Here is a 23,360-nt window from a genome sequence, read left to right as displayed (position 1 = left end):
ACTTCTTTATACAGCTCTGTTTTGGTTTTCCAATAACTTTATCGTCAGACATTTTGGACTAGAAGATTTGTCTCTTCTTTAATTCAGAACTTGGTATGAGATTACACCTTAAGCGTCTTCTCTCCCTTTCAAGTCAGTCTCACTTCTTCATCGATTCGTTCGACATTCAGCTCGTCATCACTTTCTTCATTTAAGTCAAGATTTTCAAAATCTTCAAGAATGACATATGTCCACTCAGGACCCTTGAACTTGTTATTCAATGTCTTCAACCTTTGACTCCTTCGTTTTGGTGTTACTGTGGAAGGTCCAGATTGACTGGATACTTTGTTTACTTGATCAGGTTCTTCACTGATTGTCTTAAGGCGGTATTTTAGCCTTTTGATAATTCTTGGGTAATCATCACCTTTTCGACTTTTCTTAATTTTCACTCCACTGCCAGTTTCTTCAAGGCTTCTTTTATTTTCCTTTATTTCCGGCACAATTTGATCATCTTCGTCTTCAGATTTTCTCTCTATCTGACCTTGTCCAGAGCTTATTGTTCTGGCCTGTTCTGCCTGGATTTGTTCGTCTACCTCAATCTGACCCTGTTCAGGATTGGTAATGTCTGTTTTTTCTTCTGTATCCTGAACTTGTGTTTCTATGCCTATCTGGTCCTGTTCAGGTCTTTTTACCTCTTTACCTTCTTCTGCCTGAAAGTTTTCTCTAAACCCTATCTGTCCCTCCTCGGACTCAGGAATGAGGCTTTGGTTTTCTTCTGTCTGAGTATATAGGGGCATATTATCAAGGTCCGGCGCTAAAATTATCGCCGCTTTATCGGCAGAAAACTGCTGCTAAAGCGGCGATAATGGGCTTGATAATATGCCGTCGTGAATTCCCGTAGAAGCTCATGTTCACACCAGAACATGGGCTTCTATTGGAATTCTCAAGGGCATATTATCAAGCCCGTTATCGCCGCTTTAGCGGCAGTTTTCTGCCAATAAAGCGGCGATAATTTTAATGCCGGACCTTGATAATATGCCCCATTGTTCTCTCCTTAACTGTTCCTGCTCAGGTACCCTAATAGTCGTTTCCCTACTCTCCTGAGCGAGTTCTCTACACCTGACTGGTCCTCACTCTTTTCCTGTCTGTCTAACTGTGTTTGTCGTCTAGTTCTTATAAATATTTCAGGTATGTCCACTACTGGAATCCAGTTGTCCTGATAAGTGCTTGGTTGTTCTTGGGCAGCTACCTCAAGATTTTCTATATGAAGTTCTTCAGCTGCACAACCTTCAGCAACTTCAATTTCTCGCTTCAATTGAAACTCTTCTTCTTCAGGAGCTGGTACCCTTTTGGTATGCCTTGCATGAATCCAATAAGGTAATCCTGCACACTTTACAGCTGTTGAAGTAGTAAGTATAGCTTGATGCGGTTTGTCCCAACTTGGTACTAGGCACGATTCTCGAGTGTGATTCTTCACAACTACCCAGTCACCGGGATTCAGATTATGCACTTGGTTCAGCTGTCTGCTGACTGCGTCTTCCCCAACCTGATGAGAGATAGAACGCTCTCTGTCAGCCAACTCTTTGCAATACTCCAAAGCCAAGTCATCAGTTAAATTCAACAGCTTGTGTCCTGGTACACATGCTTGTCTCATGGCTCTTCCCATGAGTATTTCATGGGGACTCAATCCAGTTTTTTGTATGGAATACTTCTGAGTCCCATCAGAACCAGAGGTAAAGTATCAGGCCATTCCAGTGGGGTGGATGCATACACCTTTCTGTGTCTTGACTTGATTGTGCCATTCAATTGTTCTACCACCCCAGAAGCCTCTGGACGGTAAGTGCAATTTTTGTTCGACTTTGAATGCTTCGCAAATTAGTCGAATAATTTCATTATTAAAATGAGACCCTCTATATGATTCAATCATTACTGGAAAACCAAACCTAGGGATGAGTTCTCCTAATAAGAGTTTGGCCACTGTCAAGCTGTCATTTCTTCGGGTCGGGTGCTTCCACCCCCTTTGAATATAAACAAACTATGGCAAGTACATATTTCAACCCTCGACAAGCAGGCAGTTGAATGAAGTCTAATTGAAGTCTTACAAAGGGACCTTCTGCCTTTTCAATCTTTCCCATGCTAACCACAGTTTTCCTGCCAGGATTCATTTGTTGACATGTTAAACATCTTTGGCAAATATTCTCTTCTGCATTCCTGAACTTTGCGTTAAACCAATCTTGTCTGAAAAGTCGAATCATAGCATCTCTGCCCACATATGTGTCTCCATGATACATTCTAGCCATAGGTGCAAGCATACTTTCTGGCATTACTGGTCTGCCATCATAACATATCATTGTACCTGATCAAGCTGACTGACGCGGCTTTTTCTGAATCTACATGCGGAGCGCGGTCCCGCTTTTCCATTCTTCTACCGAGAAATACTCTCAGTGCATTGTCACTGTTAATCCACAAAGGGATTCTACAACGCTACGGCTGTAATGTATATTTAATTGAGCCCCTCTGGCCCACCTACATACCCCATTGGATTGACAGCCTGTCCTCACATTGAGTACCCGGACGGGTCCTCATGTGAGTAAACCTTTTTCCTCTTTTCTTCACGTGTGGCACATCATTTTCACAAGGCTGCGCAACCATATATTCAGATGTCCCTTCATCAATAGTCCTGAAGAGACCCCACATTATTTTGAGGGTCGAAACGCCGTCGACATACAGAAGAAGCGACCCATTTCCCCAGCACATATCACTGTATATAGCTGCTGTTCACATGGAATTATTATGATAATGGTCGACTTGTACAAACTGTGGAAACCTTGTATTTAATATTCACATTGTCACTTAGGTTTAGGTTCCCTTTGTCACTTGGGACACTATGCACAAATGTTGTTTTGATGTGTAATGTTTACTCCTAACTTTATTGTTTAAAAAATCCATTAAATATACTACACTGTAATCGGTGTGTTAGTGGTTCCTTCGCGCTCTGTCACTATCTAACCCTCTATATCGCTATTGTGCTTATGTATCATAACCTCATAGTATATTATTCCACAGGAACCATTGTTTTTCCTATATAATCATAACAAACCCACACACCTTCTTCTGCCCTTCTTTGACATCCTATTTTTACCCACTCTTCTTTTTCTCTTTTTTCTACTGCATCCTGCAGATCTTTCACCTCCTCCCAGGTTCACACTCCTGGTTCGTCCTTTGGCTGTGTTGGGAGTGCTGTCCCGGTTGCCTGTTCTTTTCCAGCTGCTAACTCACCGCCTCGCGGCCCCCGCTCCGCGGGCGCCGCTCGCAGGCTCAAGACTGTGTCAGGGTCCTGTTTTTTTTGGTCCCCTGTTGTGCATAGGAGCACCAACGCGTCTACTGCAACCACCTCGCAACACACAAGCTCAGAGGTGGGACTGCGAGGACCAGCCTGCTGAGCGGCGCTGATCGGCCGCAGCTGGTCCTCTTCCCGCCCCCTCCACCTGTTTAAAACCTCACGGAGACTGTGCTGCTTGGGTTCGTCCTTTGGCTGTGTTGGGAGTGCTGTCCCGGTTGCCTGTTCTTTTCCAGCTGCTAACTCACCGCCTCGCGGCCCCCGCTCCGCGGGAGCCGCTCGCAGGCTCAAGACTGTGTCAGGGTCCTGGTTTTTTTGGTCCCCTGTTGTGCATAGGAGCACCAACGCGTCTACTGCAACCACCTCGCAACACACAAGCTCAGAGGCGGGACTGCGAGGACCAGCCTGCTGAGCGGCGCTGATCGGCCGCAGCTGGTCCTCTTCCCGCCCCCTCCACCTGTTTAAAACCTCACGGAGACTGTGCTGCTTGGGTTCGTCCTTTGGCTGTGTTGGGAGTGCTGTCCCGGTTGCCTGTTCTTTTCCAGCTGCTAACTCACCGCCTCGCGGCCCCCGCTCCGCGGGCGCCGCTCGCAGGCTCAAGACTGTGTCAGGGTCCTGTTTTTTTTGGTCCCCTGTTGTGCGTAGGAGCACCAACGCGTCTACTGCAACCACCTCACAACACACAAGCTCAGAGGCGGGACTGCGAGGACCAGCCTGCTGAGCGGCACTGATCGGCCGCAGCTGGTCCTCTTCCCGCCCCTCCACCTGTTTAAAACCTCACGGAGACTGTGCTGCTTGGGTTCGTCCTTTGGCTGTGTTGGGAGTGCTGTCCCGGTTGCCTGTTCTTTTCCAGCTGCTAACTCACCGCCTCGCGGCCCCCGCTCTGCGGGAGCCGCTCGCAGGCTCAAGACTGTGTCAGGGTCCTGGTTTTTTTGGTCCCCTGTTGTGCATAGGAGCACCAACGCGTCTACTGCAACCACCTCGCAACACACAAGCTCAGAGGCGGGACTGCGAGGACCAGCCTGCTGAGCGGCGCTGATCGGCCGCAGCTGGTCCTCTTCCCGCCCCCTCCACCTGTTTAAAACCTCACGGAGACTGTGCTGCTTGGGTTCGTCCTTTGGCTGTGTTGGGAGTGCTGTCCCGGTTGCCTGTTCTTTTCCAGCTGCTAACTCACCGCCTCGCGGCCCCCGCTCCGCGGTTGCCGCTCGCAGGCTCAAGACTGTGTCAGGGTCCTGGTTTTTTTGGTCCCCTGTTGTGCATAGGAGCACCAACGCGTCTACTGCAACCACCTCGCAACACACAAGCTCAGAGGCGGGACTGCGAGGACCAGCCTGCTGAGCGGCGTTGATCGGCCGCAGCTGGTCCTCTTCCCGCCCCCTCCTGTCACTCCCCTTGATAATCTGCCAAAGCCACGCGCACGCGGGACGCGCGCGGGGCAAGGGCCGGGGCGAAGACCGGGCAAAGAGCGGGCCGTTTGAGGCCGTTCGAGGACATAGAGGACTGGCCTGGCCCACCCCCCTTGGTTCTTGTTATCTGACTCGTCCCTTTTCCACCAGTAAGTACATTGTGGGTACTGCAATTCAAATATATCATGAGTACACGGGGCAGTCGCAGTAAAACTGCAATGGGGCTGAGTAAGCCCAGCGGGACATTGGATGATTTCCTTGTTAAGACTAATCTAGCAATTGATGCTGAAATCACTAAAATGCAGAAGAGGGTGTCAGTTGAGCTTGACGCGGCACGTAGGCTTTCCCAGACCTTTGCTAACTCTAAAAAATCTTCCCTAGGGAAAATCGCGTCTGCTGCATCTCCACAACATGCTTCTTGCCCTCCCCCACTGATAATCCATGCCGATGTTCACCATGCTCCCCCACCTCTTTCCCTTCCATTAGAGTCTATACCCACCTTAACTACTGTGCCCCCCAAAACTTTCGAGGGAATCGCGCCCACTGGACCTGGAACTGCCATTGTCTTGTCGGATAGCCCTGACCCCCCTGACCTTTCTCCCCCAGTAGCAAAAAATAAAAACAAAGATGGCCCAACTCTAAAAAAGAAAAACAATGCAAGATCTGCTTATGCCCGCAAAAAAGAAAAAATTGCAAGGTTGCAGTTCTTTAATAATAGGCGAGCACTACCCACCACTGGGGAGACCATACAAGCGCCAAATCTGGTTAACCATCTAATAGGGGGGGACAGGGAACACAGCAATCTTAACGTAGTCCTTGACCCTATTCAAGGGCCTCTCCCCACATATGGTGAGAAACCCAAAGAGGGAGGGCAAAGTGAGCCAGGGAGGGATAGAGACAAGGGGGGTGATGACGAAGATTTTCTTAAGATAGTCTGGGGTACATTAAAACAATTACTGTCACCTCTGGAACTCAGACTCTCTCGTATCGAGAATAATCTCCTCAAGATGGATAAGACCTTAGTCTCCCTGGCCACCCTTAGCCTAAAACAACTGGAAGCAACTTATCCTCATATTGCTGAGAGTACTCCTCAGGAGAATGACGATGGTATTCACCCGGCTCCAGAAACTAACGTTAGTTCCCTTGCCCCTGAAATGCTACCTCCGGTCTTGTCCCTACCCCCACCAAAGCCAACCCCAATACCCAGACCCCGCTCTAAGCCAATCATTCCCTTTCCCCTAATACCAAAAATCCCAATACCAGTGGCAAAAGGCCCCGAGAACCAGACCTTACCCAACCCTATCCCTAAGGCCGCCCACAAGCCCAATAAGACTAATATCCCCCCTACTGCGCGCATAACCAACCAGTACCATGGCCGCCAGAACTTTCGTGGGGGCTACATTGATCTTCCTCCTGACGCCGGGCCCTACGTCGTCATACTGGCTGGTGTACCACCACTTGACCCGCTTTCTATGGAGACCCAGTGGTCCCTAAAGAATAAGGTGATTCACTGGCTCAACATCAATAGACAGCTCCCCAATACTGTTAGGACTAGGGTTCTAATGGTTAGGAGAGTGCCATGGGTGGGTCGTACCCATAAATCCATCCCTGGAGACTGCATAGTGGTCTCATTTGCAGACCCTCACACAGCCCAGCATATCACTATATGGGATTCACAGGATACTGACCAATCTATTGTCACCAGACCCCTCACCTTTTTCTATCCTCCAAAACAGACTGTTGAGCCACCTGGGGCTTGGTCAATAGCCCACAATCGTAGATGGAAAGGACATGGGGATGGTTGGCAACCCTTTAACAACTGGTGGGAAGGAGCACCCACTATGAACAGGTTTGAATGTCTGGATCAGGTGGATTGACTGGGAATTAGTGTCGCTCCAATCCTTACCAATGCCCAAAAAATCCCCTAACGGAAACTGTCCCGAGTGAAAAATTAATGCCCATACCCCAAGTTCCAAGCCACATTGGGATAAACCTAAACCCCCCTGAACAGCACCCTCTTACTGCACAGGTCAAACTACAGGCAGACCTTGCACACCTGCAAGTTCGGATAGGCACAACGGGGAATGCAGGGCATCATCCACAGGAAATTAGAAACCCAATGCACTCTCTCCTTTCTTGGAATGTTGCAGGCCTCGGTAGTAAGATCACCCACAAACCTTGGCTGGAGATTGTGCAGAAGTATGGCATCCTATGCCTACAAGAAACCTGGCTTATAGAGGAAGTGCACATGTTGGGCTACCGAACCTTCCATTCCCCAGCTGTGCCATCAGCCCAGGGTCGCAACAAGGGGGGCTTGTGCACATACATATCTAACGCAGGGGATGTAAAAGTTTGCGATTTCTAATCCAATCAGTACTTCCAAATCATACTACTTAAATGGGGCACTTCGCAAAAGGTGATTCTTGTGAATTTTTATAATAATTTGCCAATTAGTGAGGTGAAATCAAATTTGAATATTATGATCCATCATATTCACAAACTGAGAGATCAAGGTTCGGGGGATCACATAATGTTGTGGGTGGGTGACTTCAATTGTTCCGTCTGTCCGTCTTCTGAGCTAGGTTTGTGCGGCCTGTCAGATCTCGGGGAGGACGGTCCTCTGCACTTCTCCCACACCAACATGGGGTCTCTTCTTAACAATGTCATATTTACCTTTGACCTCACCTTTATTAATCAGGCATGCTCCCCCCCGGTTCCCTTTGCCCCAACGTACAATGGAAGAGGTTGTAAATCCACAATCAATTTTGCCTTGATATCACCCATCTATCCTGACTTTATAACCTTCTGGGAAACGGGGGATGACCCCATGAGCGATCATTATCCCATCACCTTCGGGGTAAATCTCATGGAGGGCAAAGTAAAGGAACCTAGTAGGGTTCTATATCCATTTGAGGTTACCCTATCTAAGACCAATGGGTATGTAATTAAATGGGAGAAAATGAACCCAACATCCTTCTTTCAAAACTTCCTATCCTCTTGCTCCACGGACATACTTGCCTGCTTAGAGGAAGATACTGACCCAAAGAGCATCATGGTTGCTTTTTCTAACATTCAGCGCCATATAAAAAATGCACTGACTAGGAACTGCAAAGACAAGGGGAGGCATACTCGTGGGTGGTTTGACTCTAGATGTACATCTATACTGAAAATCTTAAAGAAAGCTTTGTCTGCCGACCCAAAAGATAGAGTTCAAATTCGTCAAGCGAGATACGATTATAAGCTGGCAATTAAACAGCGGAGGGCGAATCTGAAGCAGGAGGCCTGGGAAGCTTTGGGGGAAGCCGCCAGGAATAAGGACAGCAATGCCTTCTGGAAAGTCATAAGATCTGTTTATAACTCAAAAGACAGAGATAATTCTGTAGAAGTGGCTATAACGGCTGAGCTCTGGGTAGAACATTATGGTAATCTTTATTCCAACAACACACAGGGTAATGCCCCGAACCCATGCAAGGTGAATTCACCCCCAGATAGCATAATTCAGGATAACCACCTAACTGTCTCCCCAGCACCTCCTTACCCTATTGAACTGGTATTTACCACACTAGAAGTGGAAGATGCCCTTAGAGAAAGTCCTTTAGGTAAAGCCCCCGGCCCTGACCACACCCCAGTGGATCTCTATAAATCAGAACCGGACTTCTGGGTTCCCTTGTTAACCAATGTATTAAATATGGGAAATAAATGCGGTTTTATTACCACCTGGTCGGACGCAATCGTAGTCCCCATATTTAAAAAAGGGAATAGGGACGACCCGGCTTGTTACCGTCCAATATCGCTATTGGACGGACTCATGAAAGTTGCTGGCAGGATTGTCCTTAAGAGGATACAACACTGGGAAGAAGAGAAGAAGGTTATCTCGGAGTTCGAATATGGGTTCCGAAAGGGACTAGGGACATTGGAGCAATCCCTAAACTTGTTCCTATTAGTCTCTAAATATACGCAGGCCAAAAAAGGGGACCTATTTGTTACCTTTGTCGACCTCAGCTCCGCATTCGATTGCGTGGACCATGCGATGCTCTGGTCGACACTGGAAGACATCGGGGTGGACTCAGCTATCCTCACATTTATCAAAGAACTATATAGAGAAGCGGGGGCCAGAGTAAGATTTGGGACCCAGGGGCAATGTTCACAAAAATTTGCCATAAACAGAGGGGTGAGGCAAGGCTGCATACTTGCGCCCTTGCTTTTCACATTTTACATAAACTCTATCGCTGAAAGCTTAATAACTCTGTCAAGCGATTATCCGGCTGTTAATGGTAGGCCTGTACCCATTCTTTTATATGCCGATGACGCGGCAATTATGTCTAGGACAAAAGTAGGTTTGCAGAGAGCAGTAAATGAATTTTCATCCTACATGGGTAAAAGAAATTTAAAGGTGAACATTTCCAAAACTTTCTCCATGCCCTGCTCCCAAAAGAACAACAGACCATCATGCTTAATATATTTAGATCAGCAAAAGATTGCCATCACAGACACTTTTTGCTATTTGGGCATTGTGTTTGACAGGTGGGGAAGGTGGAAACACGCAGTGTCAGCTAGGAAACTCGCCTTTAGCCGTGCCATAGGTGCTTTAAGAACCTTTGCAGCCAAAATTGGGGGTAAACCCATTCAAGAAATGTTACAGATCTACCGGGCAAAGTGTATAGCTACGGCCACATATGGCGCAGGTCTCTGGGGTTTCGAGAATGTGTCCTCATTACAAACTTGCGAGAATATTTTCATCTGTTACTTACTAGGTGTGTCCAAAACCACGTCGACTTTTATGACTCACATTGAGACCGGCGTTAAATACCTTAGCGACATCATAAAAATATCACCTTGTTTGCTCTGGCATAAGATTTGGACCACAAAGGAGTGCAAATTGAATAGAAATCTCATAAAAGACTGCATGGCTTTGGACGGTGTAGCAAAAGTCAAGTGGCTGCCATACGTACAAACGATGTTTTCTAACATTGGACACTCTGAATTTTACGACGAACCAGAGACCCTACAAACCTTGACTAGACCGGCCCTTAAAAAACTATTATCTATACACTTAGAGAGTGCTAGATGGGACACTGAGAAACTTAAAGGCACAACCCTGAGCTATCAGCAAATCACCCCTACTGAAGGCCTACAATCTTACCTTGGGATTGAAAAAGCACCCTACCCTCGCATGCTTTTAACTAGGCTGCGCCTAGGGATTTTCTTCCGCTTGGTCACTTTGCCGAAACAGAATGACTGGGCCTCATTGAAATTAATATGTCCATGCGACGACCATTCAACACAAAGTAACATTCACATCATGTTCTTTTGTAATCTGTATACCAGCCCGAGGAAATTATTTCTTCTACCCTTACTTAAACGCTGGGGGATAAGAACATGTAAACCTGCATATTTAAAATTTTGCTTTTAGAAGATGTGGATGTCATCTTTGCTGTTTCTCGCTTCTTAATGTCAGTGATGAAATTTAGAAACTCAATGAGTTAACTAACACATGTTAATATTGACTGATTAGTGTAAAACGAGGCCCCTCATCCAAATGACTGCTGTAGATTTTAACTTTTGGAGAAATGTTTTATCCATTTTTGTAACTTTGTTCATATGAAAACTGTTCTTAAATTGTCTGCATAAATTGTATTTGTATGCTTTTATGATTTATTGATAAATCGAATAAAGCTAGTACACTGACACTGACACACTGACTCCTGCAAGCAGCATAAATTGGCAGCTGATTCCACATGTTTGGTTTCGATTTTCTTGTTTAGGGCAATTTTATGTCTCGCACAGTGTTGGGCAACCTGGTTAGCATATCGGTTACCGGCTGTCACATAGTCATCTCCTGATTGGTGAGCAGCACACTTAACCACAGCCACCTCTTTTGGTAATTGAATTGCCTCAATTAATCTCTCACAAATTTTCCATTTTTAATAGGAGTTCCTGAGAAAGTCAGGAAATCCCTCTGCATCCAAAGCTGGCCAAAATCATGCACAACCCCATAACCATATTGGCTTTCAGTAAATACTAGGGTTATTCTCCAATTTTTCCCAATTTTGCATGTTTTAATTAAAGCAATTAATTCAGCTACTTGTGCAGATCTGACTTCTGGTAAATAGGATGCCTCAACTATTCCAGTTAATGTACACACAGCGTAAGCAGCACTCAATCCTCCCTCCCCATGTCGCATGCATGAGCCATCTACAAATAGCTCATGATCTGCATTTTTCAAGGGTTCCTCTTGTATGTCAGGACGTGGTTTGGTGCTAAGTTCTGTCACGTCAAGACATTCATGTTCAACCTCATCTTTCATTTCTTCTTGGTAGGGATCAGGTAGTAAAGTGGCTGGATTAAGAACAGTACACCTCACTATAGTCACGTTTTCAGCCCCCAGTATTATTCTTTCATATTTTGTTAGCCTACTGGGAGTAAGGTATTGCGTTTGGGTTTTGGTCAGCAAAATCACAACAGCATGGTGAACATACACCTTGATAGGGTGTCCCATCACAATTGACTCACTCTGTTCTATGCTCACACAGGTTGCGGCTACAGCTTTCAGGCAACCTGGTAATGCACATGCCACAGGATCTAGGGTAGCAGAAAAATATGCCACTGGTCTTCTCATTAATCCATGTCTCTGTGTCAGAACTGAAAGTGCACAATTACCCCGCTCATAGCAGAATAATGAAAATTCTTTTAAATAGTCCGGCATTCCTAAAGCAGGTGCTTCACACAAACAATCTTGCAACTTTCTAAATGATTCCATGCTTTCATCATCCCATTCTATGGGGTCCTTCGCTCTCTTTATGGTCATCTGTATCAGGGGTTTAGCTAGTAAAGCAAATCCTACAATCCATTGCCTACAATATCCTACAACCCCAAGAAACATTCTTATTTCTTTTTGGGTTCGAGGCAACTGCATTTGTCTTATCATTCTGATTCTTTCAGAGGTCACTCGTCTAATTCCTCCTTCTATTTGATGTCCTAAGTATTCTTACAAAACTGAAGTTTCTCGGGGGACACTTTGTGTCCACCTTTTTCCGAGTGATTTAGCAATACAATTGAATCAGTGACACAGTCATCTCGAGTGTTCGATGCTACCAATAGGTCGTCGATATACTGCACCAGGACTGACTCTCTGGGCAACACAAGAGATTCAAGGCTTCTTTTGAGAATCTGATTAAAGATTGAAGGACTTTCAGTGTACCCTTGAGGCACACAATTCCACACGTAAACATGCTCTTCGAATTTAAACGAAAATAAAAACTGGCTATCTGGATGCAATGAAATAGAAAAGAATGCATGACATAAATCAATTACTGTGAACCGACCTGCTTTCCATGGTATCTGATAAAGAATCACAGCTGGGTTGGGCACTACTGGACAGCATGGTACAACAATCTTATTAATTTTCCTAAGATCTTGAGCCACCCTATACTTCCCGTTAGGTTTCTTAATGCCAATTATAGGTGAGTTACAAGGGCTACTCATTATTTCCTTCAGGATGCCTTGTTCGACTAATCGCTCAATCTCTGCTGCAACACCTGCCTTTATTTCTGGATTAATTTTGTATTGTCGAGTATTCGGATAAACAGCACCTTCTTTCACTGTCACTTTTACATTTGCCATCAATCCTATTTCTTTTCCAGTAAAATCCCATATCTCTGCATTTATAGTCAGTTTGACTTCGGCAGGTAATTCATTTTTGGTTATCATTGAATATAATTTATTTACTTCTGTTACCTGTTTAGCTAACATGAACTTGTAAACTCCATCTTCATCTGGTGTTTGTATTGCAACACCCTCCGGTGTGCAAAATATAGTGCAATTCATTTTGCACAACAAGTCTCTTCCAAGCAAGTTTACAGGACTTGAGTCACAGACCACGAATTTATGTATTTTTTAAAAATTTGCAATTCGCACCTCCATTGGTTCTGTGATCGGGGTTCTTATCTGTTTGTTCAAAACACCTACTACTTGGATGGCTTCACCCGAGAGGGGCAGGTTAGGAATGTCTGCTGTTCTCACAGTAGACCTGATAGCACCAGTATCCAAAAAGAAATTATATAATTTCCTTCCACTTTACCTTCTACGTATGGACCTGACTGATCTACCGGTAGGGATGCGCCAAGTACGCACTCCCCTTCCTCCCCCCTCAGGCACCGTCATTCCTACCCATAATCAAATAGTGGGTCCTGCAAAAGAAACTGCAATGTTACAAAATGTTTTTTACCACTTCCTTCTGGAAATCCGGCGTCCACACTGTACTTGGCTTGACTCACAACATTTGACTTAGGGGCAGGTGGCAATTGACTCTGCAGATCTGTACCCTGTTGCGGATGACTCATTAACACCTCATTCTGCGTCTGTGGATTTAAATATTGATTCGGGGCATTAATAACTTGTACGACTTTACACTCATTCTTCCAATGCCCCCAACTTCCCGCACCCGTGACAGGGAAACCTTTTCTTTGCTTCTTCCCTGTTCAATCTTCCCAGTGGCTTACCCCCATTATTTTCACCTTGACCTTGCACTCTTCCTTGATTTTCTGATGCTCTTGCTGTTCAGCTAATTTAACTTGAGCCCACATTACTTTTTCTTCTAAGGCTTTTCGTTTGTTATCAATTTCATCCCCACAATATTTGGCATATTTTAAAATTTCATTAACGGGCTTTGATTGCCAACACAACATGTGATGCTAAATAGGGATGGGCGAGCATGCAGAAATTCCGCGAACACGTGGAATTGCTTGTCCTGTTCGCGAACACTGTTTGTGTGCTCGGGGGAAAATATTTCGTGAACACACATTTTGAGAATGCGAACAAGCAAAAAATTCCGCAAAGCCACGGAACGCAGAATTTTGGGCAACTACGCGTTCTCCGCGGAACGCGAAATTACCCAAATTCCGAAAATTCCGCGAGCGGAACGGAATTTACTGCCCAGGCCTACTGCTTAATCATTTGTGATATATCCAATCTTAACCCTGTCACAAATCGATACACAAAATGAGTCATGTCCTTGTTTTCTAAACTTTCAAACCCACTATACTGTTTGAACACCTATACAAAACGTTCGTAGTAGGCATGTACAGACTCATTCTTTTCTTGGGATGCTCTGTCTATTTTTAGCCAATCATTTTCTTTCGGGGGAATTTTACTCTTCAAGAAAGTGATCACTTGATGATATTTTTTCATTACATCTTCTGATGGGGCTCCTGTTTTTGAATCTCTTGGATATTCCTCACTAGGCCAATCTATAGTAATTTTACACTCTGTCCACAAATCTGCAGGTACTGCTATGTCAAACAGACCATCCAGATCTTTTAACAAAATCTTTGAAACTTTCACAAATATCTCAACTTGCCTGTATACTTCACTGGTTTCTCTCTCAATTTTTGAAAATCATTCGTAAATGACAAAATATCCTGTCTTGTCCATGGTACATGTAAGTACCCCCCTCCGGGTTCTTCCCTCATCAGATACAGCCTCTTCTGTTTCCCTCATGGCATATTCAGATGTCGTTCGATTTACCTGTGCTTCTTCCTTTTTCTTTGCCCACCTAACTTTCCATCTTTCAACATCCCCCAATTTTTGTAACAGAAATAACAACTCCCTGATCTGTAATTTTCTTCCGGACACATTCATGTTTTCCAAATCCTTATCAGAAAATTCTGCTCTATATGGTTTCTGCAACACCTTTGACTTCCCTATGTCAATCCCCATCTCAAATGCCAGATTTGTCAGTTTTTCATGGAATGTTTTTGTGTTTTGTGTGATGCTTCTGCAAATAAACAGTAACTCTTCCTCACTGTATGTGTTTAATCTGCCCAGACCCACATTTCCAGCAACCATTTCTTCCAATTCTGCTCTCAATTTGAAAATATCTAATATTTTTGGCTGTGATTTTGGTTTTTCTATTTCTTAAGACCATCTCTATATCTTCTGGGGTTACTATTGTGGCACTTCTAGTTCCTGTTGAGGTTTCTAGTCTAACTTCCTTCGAACAACTGGGCAAATTTCTCTTCGGGGTTTCCATTATTGGCTCTCTTATAGGCATATCCATTAATGATATTACTGATTCATATCCACTTGCTTGATCATCTACTATTACCCTTTCTTTTCTAGGTTCTATGCTTGGGGTAGACATTACAGGAACTTTAGAACAGTTTGACTTTTCGCCATACAATGGGACTACTGGACCTATTGTTACTGGTATGGTCAATGCCTCAGGATGTGCATTTATCTGAGCTATTTTCTGGATCAATTCATCTCTATTCTTATTTATTGCTTCCCTTTCTTTTTCTTGCAGTACTCTGTCTGTCGTTGTGTCATTTACTATTTGTAGAACCAAAGGTGTTCCTAACATCAGGGCACTAGGATTTATTCTATTTAATCCTTCATTATAAGGCGGAGGACTTTTCATTAATATGTCTCCTAAATATTCTTCTTCTACTTCTCCGCTACATGTCATTGTCAAGTGCTTGGTTTTCCCTGTACATTTACCTCCCATATGCTCTTCTGATGTTAACACAGGATATAAACCTTCTGCCACCATGGCCTGTCTCCATTGTTTCATTTGACTATCTCTCGTCTCTCTGGGAAATTTCGGGTAATATTTGTTTAGGGCCCTGTTACTTCGTGGTCTATCACGTTCAAAGGCTTCCATTTCCCATTCTTCTAAAGCCTCATACTCTGTCAATCTAGGTATGGGTTCTAATTCATTCATTTGTGTTCTTAAATTGTAAAATATTCTTCAATTAAAGCTTCTGTACTCAGGAAATGCTAATATTCCATCATCTTTTGTGTAGTCTACCCAATTTTCTAACCATACACAGGTATGATAGCCTCTCCCTACCATCATGTATGTGTAGGTGTATTTGGAGGAGGAATAAGAATCCCTTCTCTACTCTTAATGGGTTTGCCTTTTTTTAAATAATTCTTAATCTTTTGCATAAATGACATTTTTCTCTTTTCTCCGTACATGGCGTGCTTGTGCTTATTAAGGTACTGTTCGTAAGCAAACCCTATAAATCTTCTGTCTGGACGAGTCCCTGTCAATGTTGGATCGCAGATGCAAACTCCACTATCTATTATTATTCTTGGGATTTCTATTCTGTCGACCAATCAGACGCTTGCTTTAATTCTAAAAATTCTCCAAAAATAGCGCGTTTTCTAGTCTGAAGACCAATCAACTTCCACTCTGTTCGCTCGCTCAGCCAATGCTTGCACGGCTTTTCTTATGACGTCAATATCACTCCTCACTACTGACCCCTTGTTTACAATTTTGCATCAACTACACGCCCGCTGTTCCAACCAATCCTAGCGCGGCTCTCAATGACGTCAGTGCAGCACCCGCACCTGACCCCTCCTTTACAAGGTAATGCGAAAACTCATTTTCTCACAACATTTTCACACAATTCTCATTAATTAACCACGTATAAACATTCGCTATTGTGTCTGACCCACTAATTCAAAGAATAGTAAGATTTCTTTCACTGCGAGTAAAACCCTTCTGCTTACTCTTCATACACTATGAGTAAAACCTTTCCGCTTACTCTTCACACAATCATCAGAGAACCTGCTACTCCTTCAGTATTACCCTTTCTAGGTGATATAATACCAACTTTTCACCAGCAAACTCTTTGCTACCAATTATTCTCTCTAACATACAAGAAATTAATCCCTTACTTAGTGCTTCTAGTCCTGCGTAACTTTCAGCACTTTCTCGATCCAGACCAATAACCATCTCTGCAGTGTGGCTTCCATTTCCCATCCGCTATTCAATTTTCCCGGGAATTTCCAGACAAAATAACACAATACATAACGGGTTTTGGTTAAAACATAAATCAATAATTCAAAATTTTCAAATACAATCCTCACCTAACTAACTATACTAGCCATGCCTCTGCTACCAAGAAAAACTGATGCAGCGGAGTTTACCAGCTTTAAGCATACATACACACAACACTCATTTGGGCCCATATACATTCATACATTCAATGAGCTAGCAAATATTCGCTGGTCATCAATTTTGATTTACCTTAGAGAACCTTTACACCAGTAAGTCAAGCTTCCTTTCCTTGCTGCCGAGTGAATGGATTTGTTGGAAATAATTTGTAGTGGTGCGCGAGGCCAGTGAGGATAGTGGGACTAAGTGCCTGATTTGATTTCAAGTTTGGCGTATGGGGTACTCTATGATGAACATGCCAAATACAATCTATATAGCCCATTCCTTTCCACGTAGTGCAGTGCATTGTTTTCCCCACAGTCTACATACGGCAGACAGGATAATAATATTCACATTTTATATGTGATGTGTGTGATAAAGTATCTTATTCATTATTCATCTACCTCTTTGGAGTCAGGGTAGAAAGTGAAAGGCATTTGTAGAAGAGCAGGGCCATTGGAATTAAAGATGGATAATTGTCAACTACAGCTGGCCCAGCTGCAGACAGTAGCAAAGTACCCGAAGGGCTGACTAACATGTCTATATTAATTTAGCACAGCAACTTGTACTCCATAGTGCATAATGCTTTACTCATTAATGAGAGGTAATTTATTTGAATTTTTCCACTCAACGTGTCTGCTTTGTTACAAGAAAAGCCTTTAAAAAAAAATCACAGTTTTTTATTCTGATGTTATTCTGCCTTAATTCTTGTCTGCCAGACAGACAGTGCTTTTTATGTAAGGTATGTGTGGGCAAGAAAAAGGCCCTGTGACTCTCCTAATCATAATCACTTCGAATTCCAAAGGCCATAGGAGACCAGCAATGTACTGCTACTGTGCCACCTACTACAAATGTTTGCACAGATCATTGTTTACAATTTGTCTTTTTTCTTTTTCTCTGTATGGCTACTCCTGCTTGTTCACCAGCAGCACCCACCAGGCAGGAGATAGAGGCCCGTCTGCGGTGGCAGAGGCTGGAGACCATGGAGAATGAAGAGACAGAAGTAGCTGCCTCTGACTGGGCTCCAGTTCAGCAAGCCAGACCCAGCTTCTAGCCTCCTGGCCATTACATCTCCAGCTACACCACCAGCAGTCAGCGGCCCTGACTGCCACTGCTGCCCCCCCTTCCACTCAGACAGACAATTCCAGGCTTGTGTCCTGCAGCGGCTCGACCGCATTGAAAGCCGGCTAGGGAGAATACAGCAGAGCCTCGACCAGCTCCAGACCCATATGGACAACGCCCTCTTATAAGTGCTTTTTATTTATTTATTTGGTAGGAGGGACTTGTTGTGGGTGGAAAAGGGCGGGAAGGGAGTTAAGACTGGGTGTTTTTTTCTTAGACTTTTGCTTGGACATTGGTTGGGGATGGGTCAATTTCTTTGTTGAGAGGGTTGGGCCTGTTGTGGTTGGAGAGGGTGAGTTTTCTGTAAAACATTAAAGGGGTAATTTATTTTACCACACTTTATGCCGGAAGTAGTTTATTTGTGTTGTACTTTAACTTTGCATTGCTGTCTTTAGCGCAGCCTGTTTTTTTAAATCTGTTTCTAAAAGTGTATACTGATTACTTATAGTTTGTTATATACCTATGTCTTAGTACACTCTGTAACTATCTTAACCATTAGGAGGGATGCTGCCATGACCTATATTGCCTAGATAAACAATTACTTATCTGCAGTAGTGGTTAGTTGCTCACTTACTACCAACTTATGTAGTTCACTTTACTCCATAATTCTCTTACCTGAATATAGATGAAGCAATAACAGGGAAGGCATCACAACTTCACAAGCAAAATCCCACTCCCACCCAGGTGAGCTCCAACTGTCAGATTAATCAGAAGAAATATCCATCGCAAGCAACTAAATGGAAATAAAAATACTGAGTTAGTGGGTGTTGGAACTGGCCCTTTTGCAGGGTTGTTCCCAAACTTTTTGCCTTCCTGCTGTATTTTTTCTGACCAGTTTTTGTTGGCTTTGTGACTCTGGGCACTTTTCCACTGCTGATCAGTGCTAAAGTGCATGTGCTCTCTCCTGTAAACTTGGTAAGATTGGTCTACACCAGTTTGACATATTTAACTTACCTGTAAGTCCCTTGTACAGTGGTATTCTATATACTAAGGGCCGGTAAATTAAATACTACTAGTGGACCTGCAGCACTGCTTGCGCCACCCACAGAAGGAGCCTTTCAAACCTGACTCAGGCCTCTGCCAATCCAGGGCCTGCATGCCCAGTTTAAAGCCACAGTAACTTGTCATTGCTGTATAGGTAAAAGGTAGGACATGCACTTTTGTTATATAGCATGTCCTGGTAGTGACAAACAGCCTATTTGGTTTCTCACTGCTGTGAGGCCGCTCATCTCATAGGTTTGCATTGGGAATACTCTGATATGTGTTTCAGTGGTAATTTCTGATATGAAAGGAGTAGCATTGTCATGTTTGGTATGTTTGGAATAGTGGTGCTAAATCCTGCTTATTGGTAAAAGTGAATATTTTATTACTATTTTATAAATGCCACTTTAAGAAGTGGTCATTTCTGTGTGCTTATGGCCCTTTGTGCTTTGCAGCCTGACTCCAATCGTCTGGTTTAGACTGACAGGGGCCTGTTTTGTGCATTCACTCTAGACAGTCACAGCTGAGGTGTTCCACACATATCCTGATGAGTCTCCCTGAGCTAGAGTGGTAGGAGGAGTTGTCACCTGCACCTGAATGGGACTGTGCCTGCCTTTCACAATGCTGTCTCCGCACCCCCTATAGTGTGCCTGGAGCCAGGGCTGGGGATTGAATTGTGTTGTGTTGTGTACTTCTAAATTTGATATTGAAGTTACCTCCACATCAAAGACATTATGAGTATAAGTACAGGGGCTCTGGCTCAAATTGGAGCATGCCAAGGAGTTAGCGCAGCTGGCTGTGGAAAGAAAAGCTGAGTTTGAGAGAGCCTTAGTTCAGGAGAGGATGGCGGAGGCTGAAAAGGCCTTTGCCAGAGAGAAACTAGCTTTTGAGGAAACGTTGTCCCATGAGCGTAGTTTAAGTGTTCTGGCGCACCAGTGATGCAGGTGGAGTCCAGTGGTGGCAACAATGTTGTGTCCAGTGTAGAAACTTCCACTCACAGAACCAAGATCATGCATGATACCTTGCCCCCAGGAGGATGGTGTCACCCCTGAAGATTATCGGTTGAGGATCAGGGGCACTAGGAAACTCTCTCAAAAGTATTGGGGAGAGTTTCTAGAGGATTGTTGCAAAGCACTGGAGGGATGGGTGAAGAGTAGCACAGCAAACAATTTTGAAGGGCTGTTCAATCTGATTATCAGAGAGCACATGTTTGATTGTTGTTTTCCAGGGCTACACCAACACCTGTTTGAGTGTAAGTTCTCTGACTCCAGGGAACTCGCAAAGGAGGCAGGCCTCTGTGTATGTGCCAGAGGATCTGGAAAAGTATTTGAGAGTGATCCTAAAGGGAGTGGCTCAGGCTTTTCCCAACCAAGGGTGCTGGTATAGATTTGTAGTAGCCCAGATAGGTTCCAGTGTAGTGGGATGGGAAGAGGGTCCCATGCCCCTTCTCGGGTGAGGAGGAGGGTGGGGTGGGTTGAGTCCCAGCTCACCTATATCCAGTCCCAGAAGCTGGTTGGTTCCATGAGTGAACGCCGGGAGGGGAGGTCTAGTCTGTATCGGGAGGCCATCTGCTGAGTGGGATGCCATAGTGTCAGGAGAACTTGGGGGTGGGGGGCGCTGTCACAAGTGTCCCACCAGTTCTGGTGTCTGGCAGCATCACACCTGAATGGAGGGTGTGGAAGCCCAGATGGAGAGGTGAGAGGGGGAGGCAGTCCCTGGTTTGAAAACCAGTGGGTCGTGGGCCAGCTCTGAGGTTAGAGCCCCCAGGAATGACCCTGGTGACACCACTTCTGGTCTGGGGGTCTTCATGTACTGTCAGATGGGGAGTGGTCGGGGGATCAGTAACATGCAGATTTTCATGCAACACTTGAGGAATGTGTTACCCTTAGGGGGAGAGGTGTACTCCCCAGGAAGTCCTAGGGAGCCAAAAACATGCTCAAACACAGGGTGTTGTCCCAGGATCAGGATGTCACCCCTAACTTAGAGGGAGGGACAACTGCTAGCAGTGTCCCTACTGTGTTGTCTTCTGGGGGTACACCTCCAGGTGGGAGGGTGCAGAACTCACCCATGACCCCGTTGCAACCTGAGAATGCTGACCCTGGGTTGGGAGAACAGTTGCAGGGTGGAACATCTGAACTGGGGGGAGAGTTGTGTGAGATGGCTGACACCAGCACCCTGACAGTTCTGGATTCTGGGGTTACCACTCCAAGGAGCAGGGTGCAGAACCCCAGAAGGAAGGGTAGGGGAGAATAAGTCTGCTCCTGACCTGTCAAGCCTAAGGGTGCAGACCCTGGGGTGGGGGACCTGTGACAGGGCAGAGCCCCTGCACTGAGGAGAGGTAGAGTAGAGCAAGGATGATATGCACCTGGGGCTACCACCCCCCACTCTGTGATATTCCAGAGACCAGAACCCCTGAATGACCTGGGGCCTGGTTCTGGCCATTAACAGCTAAGGAATCCCCATGGGGTAGCTTAGATTGTCCTGAGAGCATAGACAGAGGTATCCACATGGGTTCAGACTGGCATAGAACAGGAACGTGCCCCTGCAGTCGCGGGCCAGGGTCCATGTTCTATCGCCCTAATTAGGGAAGCCCATCAAGGTATTGATTAGTCTACCCCGGCTTTAGGCTGGAAGGGGGTTGTGTTGGACCTGGCTCTTTTTGCAGGGTTGTTCTCAAACTTTTTGCGTTCTTCCTGTATTTTTTATGACCTGTTTTTGTTGGATTTATGACTCTGGGCACTTTACCACTACTGATCAATGCTAAAGTGCACATGCTCTCTCCTGTAAACTTGGTAAGATTGGTCTACACATGTTTGGCATATTTAATTAACCTGTACGTCCCTTGTACAGTGGCACCCTATGCACCCAGGGCCTGTAAATTAAATACTACTTGGGGACATGCAGCACTGCTTCCACCATCCACAGAAGTAGCCTTTCAAACCTCTCTCAGGCCTCTGCCACTCAGGGCCTGCATGCACAGTTTACTGCCACAGTGATTTGACGAGTCTGAAACTCCCCTTTACTCTATGTGCTGTGCAGCCTGACTCCGATCAACATTTGGTTTAGACTGACAGGGGCCTCTTTTGTGTATTCACTCTAGACAGTCACAACGGGAGCTGAGGTGTGCCCCACATATCCTGATGGGCCTTCCAGAGCTAGAGTGGTGGGAGGTGTTGTCAGTTGCACCTGACTAGGACTGTGCCTGCATATCACAATACTGTCTCCATCCCCTGTAGTGTGTCTGTAGCCAGGCCTGGGGATTGAATGGAAGTGTTGTACACTTCTAAAGTTTGTACTAAAGTTACCTCCACTTCAAAGACATTCTGAGCATAAGTACAGGGGTTCTGATCCTATGATTTTGGATGCTGCATAGGACTTGTAACCAGAAGCTGCTGGCTCTACATGCTGAACCAAAGGATTGCTGTACTGCCAGGAGGAACCGCCATTTTGGACCAATTTCTTTGTTGGGCTGACCTCTTCTAGAGATGGCCACTTTGGTATAGGGATCCTTGTGCTGGCCTGCTGCCTGCTTCTTGCTGAGTGTGCCCTCGGTGATCTCCTGGGGCTGGTGTCTTGCCCTGTGTCCTGCTTAGCGCATTGAGAAAGTGTGTGTGGAGTGCTTTCTCTGTCACAAATGAGAATTCAAGGTCTAGCACATGGTGTGCCCTACAGTACACATTGATTTACAATCCCTTCTGCGTGTGGGTAAGCATTTCAGTTATCTGGCCACGTGACTGGTATATCCCTCCCGACTGGTGCTGTGTGAGTTGAGTGTTTCTTCGGGGCTCATGCACATAAATGCCGGTGTGTACTGCCCCTGTGAAGTGCACTGCAGCGCCTCCCATCCTGCTACTGAACGGGAGCCTCGAAGCACAGACTGAAAGCGTAGCAGAAGAACTCTGTGGATGGCAAGGTGTGGATGGAGCCTGCTCACTATGTGAAGACGCACTGGTCATCGTCTCCTGGGAACCTCAGGAGAGAGTGCTCAGTCCGGCCCTGCACTGTCTTGGAATAGTGCACCCCTCGGGGTGTGAGGATTACTCCCCGACTTAGTAGAGAGTCTTGGGGGGAACTGTCCTGCTGTCCTCCATCCCAGCTCGGGCGCTCCGTTCTTTGCTGGTCAGCTGCAGTTGCTCCGTGCATTCACAGTGGCTACTTTTGCGTTACCTTACATGCAAGGGACTCAGCAAGGTCTCCCCACAGGATTATGCGCGCACCTTTTGTTGGTGCATACCTTGCGGGAGCGCCTGGTTGATGTGGCGGTAGCGGCACAGGTTAAACCTCGACGGAGGGCCCAGCTTCCTTTGTGAAACATCACTGGAATTACTGTGAGTCATGCAGTAGGTGTGCAGGTGTTTCTGCAACATACGTGTGGTGCAGATTGCTGGATACTAGGTAATAGGAGCCCAGGAGTGCTGGACCCTCCTCTTTATGGTGATTCCTATGTTTGTGTTCTCTTCCCTACGGCCTGCATTTTATGCCCTGATGTTATGATGAATGTCATTTAAGGCTTTGTAATGACCGAGTAATGAGTATCATTTCAGGAACTGCATATTATTTACAGTGATGGTATTGTGATGACGTGTGCGTC

This window comes from Triturus cristatus, chromosome 9, assembly GCF_964204655.1.
Source record: "Triturus cristatus chromosome 9, aTriCri1.1, whole genome shotgun sequence".
Classification (NCBI taxonomy): domain Eukaryota; kingdom Metazoa; phylum Chordata; class Amphibia; order Caudata; family Salamandridae; genus Triturus; species Triturus cristatus.
This window is presented reverse-complemented; position numbering follows the sequence as displayed.